Genomic DNA, 11,208 nt, shown 5'->3' with positions numbered 1-11,208 from the left:
AATGGATGTTAGGCCAAAGGTCTTTGAGAACTTGGACTCAAAGCTCAACTCTCTTTTCATTAGTGTAAATGAAGTGCAGCTGAACTGGAGTCCGTGAAGTCACATGGGGAAGTGAAAGGAGAATTGGGACGAAAATGAACTGGGATCAAGAGTTGAGCGCAAAGACTCTTGTATCAACGAAAGAGGGGATTTGGAAAATAGGTGATGACTATGCTGGTAGGCGATCACGGTGCTAACAGTCACCACGATGATAATAGTGATGACTGTTAGCTCATTTCATCTCATCTCCTGTGGCTGCTAAATTTCACCCAATAACCCTTCTGTTGAGCTCTGGGAGATAGGCAGTAGGTGCTGTGAGAGACTAAGACAGGTCTTGGACTAGGGTAATAGAAGAAGGGTGATTATAACCTCTCCAGGTTTTGTAAGCAGTCCATTTGGGGCAGGCACATTCACAAATAAGTCAGATTCAATGAATAGATTATGTCAGGAAGCCAAAGGATGCTGAAGTTCCCCTGTTACACAGTTTACAGGAACGAGTTTAGAGAGGAGGCCCATGGTTCTGTCCTATTAATACCCTGTGGTAGGCACACCCATGATGGGGGAGAAGCTTCATGAGTGTGCTGGTGACCTCCTGAGGAGCCGGGCTGCGGCCAGGAATGCTGCTTTTACAACACCTCTTGTAAAAATAGGTACAATGGGCATTTTAAAAAGGGGAAAGGGTAGTGTTTAAACATAGAATCATAGAATCATAGAATCATTGAGGTTGGAAAAGACCTCTAAGATCATCGAGTCCAACCATCGACCCAACACCACCATGCCCACTAAACCATGTCCCCAAGTGCCTCATCTACTCGTCTTTTAAATACCTCCAGGGATGGGGACTCCACCACTTCCCTGGGCAGCCTCTTCCAATGTTTAACCACTCTTTCAGTAAAGAAATTTTTCCTTACATCCAATCTAAACCTCCCCTGGCGCAACTTGAGGCCATTTCCTCTCGTCCTAACGTATATTCAAGTTGGTGATGAAACCTCCAAATGCTTAGAGTCTGCATGGATATTTTAAGGATACAGAGCATTCATGGAAAAATGAATATTATATCATATCATATATTATTATTTTTAATAAAAATTGTAGTGGCCTGTAATAATCGTAAACCAAACCCCAACAACTTGAGTACATGTTTAACCCCCACGCTCTGCAAAGAAAACAGTGTGCACATTGCACTTGCTGTGAGAGCCTTTTTTCACTGCGAGCACTCTCAGCCTAACACATGGCTGATTTACAGCCTGAGTTCAAGAGATTGTACAGACCAGTAAGGAAATTGTTAAGAAAACTTTGGAGCCTAAACACCCACTTTTGCACAAAGCACAAAGCACCTGTAAAAAAAGACCTGCCAAACTTAAATGTCTCCTGCTAGGTTACATATTCTCTCTGCTTCATACAGATGCTTTGAACACAAAATAAATCATCAACAAAAAATATCAAGCTAAGCCATCCCAAGCCAAATCCTTCGGTGATGAAATGAAAGCACTTATGCCAATTTATATTTGTGGGGAGTTCACGGCTTGTTTTGGGTACTCTGTCATATCTGTAGTTTCTGCTCCAGCCACGAAGCTGATGATTTATCTGACTGGTTGAAGTGGAGTAGTGTATAAATGGTACTAACAGATACAGCCTCACTAAAGCCAGGAAGCATAACACTGAGCCTAATTTATGGTTTCCAAACAAGTCATAGGACTGATCCTGCAATCCCAACTTGAGCAAAACTCCTTCTGAAGCACTGGGCACAGCTATAAACTCAAAATGGAGTGCCAGGCTGGGCTGGGGGCTGCCTGATACCTACCTGTGCCACTCATTTGGAAGTAGACTTAACTAAACATTTCACAATTTTTCTGATACAATGTGGAACATCTTGGCTTATGCAAGGGCAAGAAATACTTCCGCATGAGCAAGGAAACTACCTTCCCCTCCAGAACATGACAGGCATCTGTCTTTTTAAAACGGGATGGTAAAGCATGTTTTACTTTGATCAGCTTTCATTTATGAGAAAAAATGATAAATTTGAATAGACTGGAACTACGCTTTCCCTTTATGGGAAACAGAGCCTTTAAAAATGGTAAATCCCTCCCTTAATGTGGAGCAATACAGTATTGAATTCCTGTACAGAACACCATGAAGTCACGGTGAAATCTGCTGAATCTGTTAGGAGTACCTAACAGCCCTTTACAGGAGTATTTTATTTTTATATCTTTACTTTCTCTCTCATGCTGACTGATGGCTGATTGCGTATCACAGTCTCTTTTCTGTATATAAGGGGAGAACAGTGTCTTTGGTTAACTAGGTCCTTACAGTTTTAAAGTAGTGTGTATGTTCATGTGTGAAGTACCACTAAAAATCCTTCAATATTTATCTGCAAAAGCAAGCAGACCCTTGAAATGATAATCAGCAATTCTGGAGAAGCAGTCGTCTCTCATTATGGGTACAGCCCTTCAAAATTAATTGAGGCTGACCTTGCACTGAACTTGACAGGAGTGGTATCTGAGGAGAAACTCCCACATTGGTTCTTAAATGTCTTGATAAGTCCTGACAATAAGAAAGTGCCTGCTCTAACTAGCTCCATCTGTATCTGTTTTAGAGATTGCTTTCACAGGACAGCTTTCTGTCTCTAGAAACAACCACCAAAGTACCCTCTTATGCACTAACCAATATTCTGCTTCACCTCGCTGATCCCCTCTGGTCGGCAGAATTTTCTCTCATTTTCCTGGTCCTTGAAGCCGTAGCATAAGCAAGATCTTACATATGCTTGTACAAATTATGATTTGAATAGTCCCAGGAAGCCGTGCCAAAAAAAATAGGGAAGTTATAAGGTATAGACTTGCTAGTTTAGAAGGATACCTAGCTTAGAAAATCATCCATTTCATCTTGTTTCTTTAGAGTAGTTTGATAACTCCATCATATTTCTAAGTCTGCCTTACTCTTACATTTGCTCGTATGCTGTAAAGAGCCTGAGATGGTTCTGTAGAACATGGGACAAAATAACCCATTAATAACAAATAGTAATTCATACAAAACGGATCAGAACCGACCAAAAAGTCTTTTTGTCCTGCAGCTGCCCTGATGAAGTTTCTTGCTTCTCTCGTCTTTTTCTTTAGCTTCCAAAATCTCTTTATATACAACAGCTCTCCTACCTCCCCGTTCTGGTCCCTGCAGTCTCCAGGGCCTTGGGTCCAGTCCTATTTCTACTTTTACTACTATTTCTTGTTGGCTGCATTTGGAGTTTCATTTTTACTAATAAAGCAGAGCTGATCCTTTTTCCTTCTTTATATTTTACATTTTCATGAAGCGCAACAGTAAAAATGCCTGATGGCAAAGGCTTTTTCTGTCAGTAAATGACAAGCTGACCACAGATACGGGGATGAAAACTCTTCCAACCGATTGTTAAACTCCCAGAAAATGCTTTTCTTACCAGTCATCATTGCTTATACACGACACACATCAGCTATTCCTGCTGCTGCAGGGAGACTCACTTCAGAGTGGAAGGCTTCCAAGAAGGCTTCAGCCAGCAAAGCCTATGGCCTCAAATGCACGGGCATGTGGGACGGTGTGTGCGAACAGCCAGATAGTAATCCTGTGCATTCCTAGTTCAGTGCAGGAAATGTTTCCTTCTAACTAACTTTCTGAAAAAGTAGGCTTAAATGATTTGATAAATCCCAAATATTAGAATTAGAGTGAAAAAGAATAATAAAAAGACAATTTACCTTAGAGATGGTTATATGATACAGCGTAACTTATTTTTTACTAACTAGACACTCCTCTAACATCCACTATTAATGCAGACTTTAGAGTTAAGAGGTGGACAAAATACTCTGCTTTTGTTCTCTATGTCAAACTTTGCTTTTGTGCTCCAGGTGTCTTTAAAATTCTTAGGGTTTTGTTTATTTTAATAATTCAGCACCTACTCAAATTCTAAACCTTTGTTGTTTTAGAAAAATAACAGTAATTACTGTACTTCAAAGGTCTGTAATGAATTAATTGATCAGCCCATACATATAAGAAAACTGCTAAAGGACGGACCTTGACAAAAGACCATAATATTATACCTGGTCAGGTGCTCTCATCCCAAATGTGTTAGAAGAAATATAATTACACAGGAATAAGTTATAATATTTATAGAGGCTATTTTAGATCTTCATTAACAACAAGTCTTAAGTTAGGCAAGGCTTTTGGACAGGGCCTATTCAGCCATGTATTTAACTGCTGTGCAGAATCTGGGCTTCTATTTGACAGTTGAAAGATTGTCATCATTTTTAGAGCTCAATATAAAACTCTTGCATATAAGAAAAACACACCCAGAATCCTTACTGGGGCTGCTAAATATTACTGCAACACACACATTGAATAGTAAGAATAGATAATCATCTAGAGAGCATCCAGCAACAAACGGCCCAGGTCTGATGGCCCATTAGAGTGCTAATTAAAATTAGACATAAAAACAAAATACACCAGCCTTATCCGTGATTTCCATCTCAGCTACTTCACCCTAGAATGTAAAATACTGTTATCCATTTCAACACACTGGGAAACAGAACCAAAGGAAGACCATCAGGTTATCCGAAATCACAAAGACGGTGAATAAGGAGCCCTCTCATTTCCTGACTCCCAGTCCAGTGAGCAGCACTGTCCTCATCTGCCTTGTTAATAATTATTTCCAGTGTAGAAGGACTAAAGCTCAGCTCCACAGAAGGAGGCTGGGCATGGTGAAAACAAATGTCCCCATCTCTCTCGCTTACCATCTAACCTGCAATGCAGAGTTAAACATCACTGTGACTGGGGTGTTCATGACCCCAAACTTCCCTTCTAAACTTGGACTAGGGATTGAGCCGGTCTTTTAATAAAACCCCATCAGCGAGAGCACTTGGCCTGGAGGGAGAGACCTGAGTTGGGTTCTCACCTCTGGCTGAGAGGGATAAAACTCATGTCCCCCCTTTCTGAGGAGAAATGATCTAACCACAAACTGATCAACCGTGCTGTTTGGGGAATCTTACTCTAGACTTCTCCCGCTCAAGCTGTCCTATCATGAATTTACGAGCCGGTTAGACATCTGCTTTAGCAGATGGTGCCTGACTTTACAGCCTTGTGGTGAGGACATGCCCTGGACAAGGGGCATCCTGCAGTCCGCTTTTCTTTCTCTGTAACCATTTTGCTTCAAAGAGTCACCAGACAGAAGATGGACCCACATGGAAGATGGACCCAGAGAGAAGATGCCACCCACAGTAGGTGGCATTCCCCACTGGACTGACGTCACTTGGGAACCCCAGGTGGGCGCAGTGACACCCTGCATCTTCCCCCGTTGCTGAGGTGGCCTCATCGGCAGCCTCCCGTGCCCACAGAGCTGTCGGGATTTGGGCTCAGGGAATGCTTCTGTGATTGCAATTAAGGCAGTCTAATTTTAAAACTGTGTGCAGCTCTATTGGTTTCATTTTACTTACACTTTGTTCTTATTATCTGGGCAAGTTACTGTACAGTTAAAGCCAAAAAAAAAAAAACAGGAAAGATAAGAGGCTGAAAGTTAAGATCATTCATGCGTTCCTTTCATGGCAAGGCACATGTGAAGTAGGTGAGAGGACAAACGATAAGCAGAGCGAAGGCTGCAATGGCAGCCTTGGTTTTGAATCTTCCGTAGATTGCAAATCTGTGTCATACTTTGTTTATATTTGAAATGGTATGTATGTAAAAATCAATGTTCAATAATTAGAAATGTGCATTTGTAATTATTATGGCAAATTGTAATTTACATATTTACCAGGAAGATGAGAAGAGCTGTTTAAAGTATCATTAATGATATTAAGTCCCAGATTGTTCTTTATATATGCACAGTTCCAAGGGCAATCTATGGGAACAGGTAGTTTTTATAGGGGGTATGTGCTTGTGTGTGTGTCTCTCTCTCTCTGTTTGTGTGTAGCAGCATGATGATTCCATAATGTATCCAAAATATTTGTAACAGCATAGTAAAAATAGACATATTCTCTCACTGGCTTCCTCTCACCCTCTGTGTTTACCTGGAAGACTACGAGGATACAAACCATAATTACTTTAGTCCACCTAAGGGAAAGATACACCGTCAGCAAATAATTTCTAAGCATTTCTTTCAAGTCATTTCAAGAGGAGAGTTTTGTACCCTGAGAACCAGTGTGACTAAATGCTGATTTTTTCATAGTCCCTGGGGGCTAAATATATCACTCATTGAAGTCAATAGGAATCTTTCCATTGACTTCAGTTAACAGTTGGATCAGTTCTTAGAACTTACTTTACTCGGTGATCATTTTTTTACGCACAAAACCATTGATGAAGTTCGGTATGAATCTCTAACTGCTCTCAGACCAAATCTGGCATGCTTTTACAAGGCGGAAAGGATGGGGAGGGGGAGGTGAAGGGGAGGATCTGTGAAGGTGGAGCTTTTCTTGCCATTAAATGGGTGGGACTGTAAAGGCGCCATAAAGGAGGTAGAATTTATACTTGCCTGGAGAGCAGTTAATATATCTGACCTATCATTTTGCTTGTTCCGTGGAACCAGTGAGTTTGCTTTATTCAGTCTAGTTTAAGATGTGATTCTTTCATAGGTGGGATCTCTTTTCCTTGGTTACTATCTGGATGTATCCAAAGAGATCAGAAATTGTAATTACAGGCTATTGTGCTTAGCCAGCTCCTATGCCGGTGCACAAAGTCCATCTGATAAAAAAAACCTTGAAGAGCTTCAGCAAGAGGGAACTAAAGATATACTTGACTGGGCCAGCGTCAGGGCTGTCTCTCAGCTGGAGAGAAAGGATGTTTGTGTAACCTGCCCCCCCCCCCAGGCACTACATGTAATAATGACTGACAACCTTGTGGAACATTTCATTTAGTAAAGTTCCATTAAAGTTCATGGTAATTTTGGGCACTGGAATCTGGTCCTGAAATGCACATCTTGTTGCACCCACCAATAATTTTGTTATCAGTGCCTCCATCTTATTAGCGGAGAAACAAAAAGTAAAATTACAGAAAGCGAAAGAGAAAATTAAAATGACTCATTTAAGCTTAGGAAGCTGCCGGGGCAGGAGCAGAAAGACCAATGGGAGAAAAATCACTGGAAAAAGGGAACAGAAAGGGGGATGACAGAATCCAGGGATACAGGGAGGGAAAAGAGAGAAGTGAGAGGAGGAGAAACAGGGAAGTGGCAAAAGAAAAGGAGAAGCTGCTGTTTTAAGGAAATGGGAAAGGTGGCTATTACTGAAACAAAGCAAAAGAGAGTAGGAAATGGGATGTCCAAAAGGAGATAATAAATGGAGAATAAATGGATTTAGAGGGATAGTGATGGAAACAGGCAGTAAGGAAAGGTAAGCTGAGGAGAGAAAAGCAAGTAGCAAATGAATTTCGTCTTCAGTGTTAAAGAATAAAAGAAGTTAAAATAGCGCACTTATTTCCCTCCACAAGACATATACTCATCCGCTTGAGTGGTATTAAATGTAAGATGGTAGCAGGGTTTGCTGTACAGCCTCTGTGAGAGTCTGTCCTCTAGCTCTGTGGTTTTTAACTCCCTTCAATTTTTGGACCTCTTACCCCCATAGAGATCCAAACCTTCCAGAGTGAATTTGATCCTCACTACTGTAGGCTTGGGGGGTCATCTTAGTCACTTTTTGGAGAGACCCTTGGAAGTAGCCCACAGATGCCCCAGGGGTCCCCAGACGGCGGCTGAAGAGCCCTGAGCTGGGTGGGGATGGCTGATGCTACTTCTACTGCAGATTATTCCCATAGTTCAAGCAGTAGCAATCTAAACCTTGGAAAAAATATTCCCATGTTTCAACTCTGGTGTTAGTCCAGACAGATGGGAAAATCGTCTCAAAACTAGTGCATGTTTTGGGGAACAGGGGAGTCTTACCACATAGGTTCAGGCCTGAATGTACTGCATAGCAAAAATCATGGTGAAGGTTAATTCCCATCACAGAAATAGAGAATACTTTTTGGGCAGAGTCAAAAAAACTGATTCTGTGCTGATTTTACAACATGATAACTCCGAGTTCTGGAAAGCTCTTTCTCGTGTATGTGCCGTGCAGGGAAAAATTGGACCCCATCAGGCTTACAGTAGTTTCAAAACTTAATACAATTAAAACCGTAAAGCAGACAGAGAGACAGGTTTTACTCAAGATATCACTACATATTTTATTTATTTGCATTTCATTATATTTTCACCAGACCAAATAGGTTTAATGGCACTGCATGACCATAAACCGACATAGGATCTGGATGGGACATGGGGATTTTAATTGTGTTACTCTGACTGACGTCCTACAGTTGCATAAACGTTAAGACAGGAGACAGCAGAAAGCTTTTGCTGTAAGGATGTGAGTCTGTTGCTCTGTATAATGATGTCTATAGCTCTGTTTAGCAAGGAGACAGCCATATTTTAGTTTTAATCAAATACCCGCAGCGTATGAAGTAGTGTCAAGGGATGTGGAGGCAGGATTTGGTCAGCAAAAGGTAAAGGAAAGAATTCTTTACACCGGAGACTTGTGGAGAGCTGCAAGGACCACGCTGCGGGATGGTATTCAGCCTAATGGTCTCTGCAGAGAGAGGAAGACCCAATACGTGTCGGTCTTCTGCTGATGAGCTGCTGTACCTGGCTTAAGGGAAAGCAGGAATAATGAACATGAATGTCACCTCTGTGAAATGACTGCTGTTTCAGGGGACTGGCCCCTGAAGTTTGTGACGAAAGAGAGAAATGAAATAGAAAAGGACCGGTAAATGTTCAGAGGGAGGCAAATGTAAGATGTTTTATGAAATGGAAAACGCAACTGGCAAAGAACATCAGAGCATCTGGTGGCTGTACTGGGGTTTACTTTAACTTCCTGATAGTCTTAATTATTAATTTATTTTTTTCCTGAACTGGAGTGTGATCCTACGTCTTTACTGCCATCAAGTTAGCTTTGGTTTTAAAGGGGAGCAGGATAAAACCTATGTGACACAGTGGAACTGGGTTAATTTTTCACTGTGGTTTCATTTTCTTTTTTCACTGAAGAATTTCAAGCCAGGACATGTTTCAGTGGCCTAATCTTAAATGCGCACAGGAACGGTCTCTCTGTTTGCTCTGCAGGGAGGAGCTGGCTCACTTCAGGAGCAGTTCAAGAATGAACACAACTGATTTTGCTGTCAGTTTTGCTCTCAGTTTTTAGTACTGGCTGTAGCTCACAGGCAATAATGGTACCAGCAGTGGTGAAGCAGTATTGTATAGCAGACGAATCTCTTGGCTTTAGTTTTGTATAAGATAGTACGATTTCAAAACAAAATAAACATCTGCCTACTTGGTGAAGTGTTGTGATTGTTGAGTAGATGTCAGTGACCCTTAAACAACAGGATAACAACACTTGGATTTCCAAGATACTTCTACCCACACTGAACGAGGGAGCTGCTTTTTTTCCCGTTCATTATTCTGTGACATTGCTCTGCTTAGCTGAAAATTCTCTAAATAAATTTCCACTTCTGGTGCAGCTAGCTAAATAAGAATGGACAGTTGCTAAATCTCTGTCAGAATTACAGCAGGCACCTGGTCATGGCCACTAAAACTGATGTTGCTAACACGTTTCCACAATAACTTCATGCTCAGAACTTTCCAACCAATTATCTTTTAGGAAGAAATTTTCCACATTTGGCCTCTGCTTGAGAGGAGTTTTTTTTTTCTTCTAGGCTTGAGAAAAACGATGCCAGCTGTTCTTGAACACAGCATGAATTATAAAATTATGCCTCTGAAGTAAAAAGAACTTCACAGGCTGCACCGAGCTGAAATGTAAAGCTTGCTCTAGACCCTTCTGAAGACCAAAGGTTTTGCCTGGCATTATACTTGACATTGATTTACCTAGATTAATAAAGGTAAGGCAATAAACATGCTTTGAAAGAGCCAAGAATGATTTATCTATAGGTGAGTGCGTGAGCCTACAGCAAGAAAAGCCTGCAGCTTGCACGAGCTGTAAACGGAGAGCTGCCAGGTAGGTCGGAGGAGCTCCCTCCGGCTCTCTGCAAAGTGCACTTCGTTGTTTGAGGAGAACGGGGAGCAACTGCACCTTCCACAGGAGGAAAGCCAACATCACTACTCCAGACTCTTTCCCTTCCCCACCAGTTTGGTTTTTTTTTTTTCAAAAGCAGACAATTAAATGTAAAATAGGAGCGTTAAGTTTGCAAAGTTGAGCATGCTAGCACTGGGACGTTTAAAAAGCTAAGATTACTACTCCTGTCTGTGCGGCCAACGTGTACATTTATGTATATACATATACAGCCAGGCAGCCACATGCACACAGAGGGGAGATACAGAGGGACTTTCAAACTAGTATTAGAAATCGATATCCGTGATAAAATGCTCCAAGCCATTAATACATCCCAGAATATACCACTTGAGACATATCACCTATTACCAAAATACAGCCACATTGAACACTATGAAATTAACTAACCAATTGGAGCGCTTGATCAGGGCATACATTTTATATATGAAGGTATACATTTTATATATGAATGAGTTTATTGGTGTAGTTAGAACATCCGCGAGCTTGAAATGTCCTGATCTTTCCACGCTTAGTACAGAGACTTGAAGACTGTCTTAATGACAAGTTTGTATGTATTGTATATGGAATATTATCGAACTGGATAGCACTGTGCATCTCTCTGTAAGCCTTCTGCATCTCTCCCGGGTAAATGCTTTTTTGACACATCTTGTTTTCTAGCACTTTGGGGGCAGTTGGAAGGCAGTATCTGTCGTTTAACAAACCAGGAAGCTTTGGAAACAAAAAAAGAACTAAACAAAAACCCCTTCACCACAGCCACCACCATATTTCCCTCTCTCCTGCAGGGACTCCCTGGTTTTCCCTGAAATCATAAGGAAATCGTGTGCTGTTGTGATTTAAGAGAAGTTTAAAAAAAAAAAAAACACGCATTATTTTTAGCTATCATTTCATTAAACGGGTCTTTTCTCCTCAGAGTAAAAACTGAAGCCTTCCTCTTCGTGTAAAATGAACTTTTAGCTGTCATCTAAAGCAGCACGGGGGAGGGGGGGAGGTGAGAAGGAGGGGGCGTTATACAATTATTTCCTGTAGAATAAGATCACATTTTTGAGTCCTTTCGAAAACTACACAGTCTCCACTTTTCTCTTCTTCTTCTTTTTTTTTTTTTTTTGGTCGTGAGGGG

This window comes from Aptenodytes forsteri, unplaced genomic scaffold (genome assembly GCF_000699145.1).
Source record: "Aptenodytes forsteri isolate BGI_AS27 unplaced genomic scaffold, ASM69914v1 Scaffold195, whole genome shotgun sequence".
In the NCBI taxonomy this organism is placed as follows: Eukaryota; Metazoa; Chordata; class Aves; order Sphenisciformes; family Spheniscidae; genus Aptenodytes; species Aptenodytes forsteri.
The sequence above is the reverse complement of the archived record's forward strand: the minus strand, read 5'-3'. Positions refer to the sequence as shown.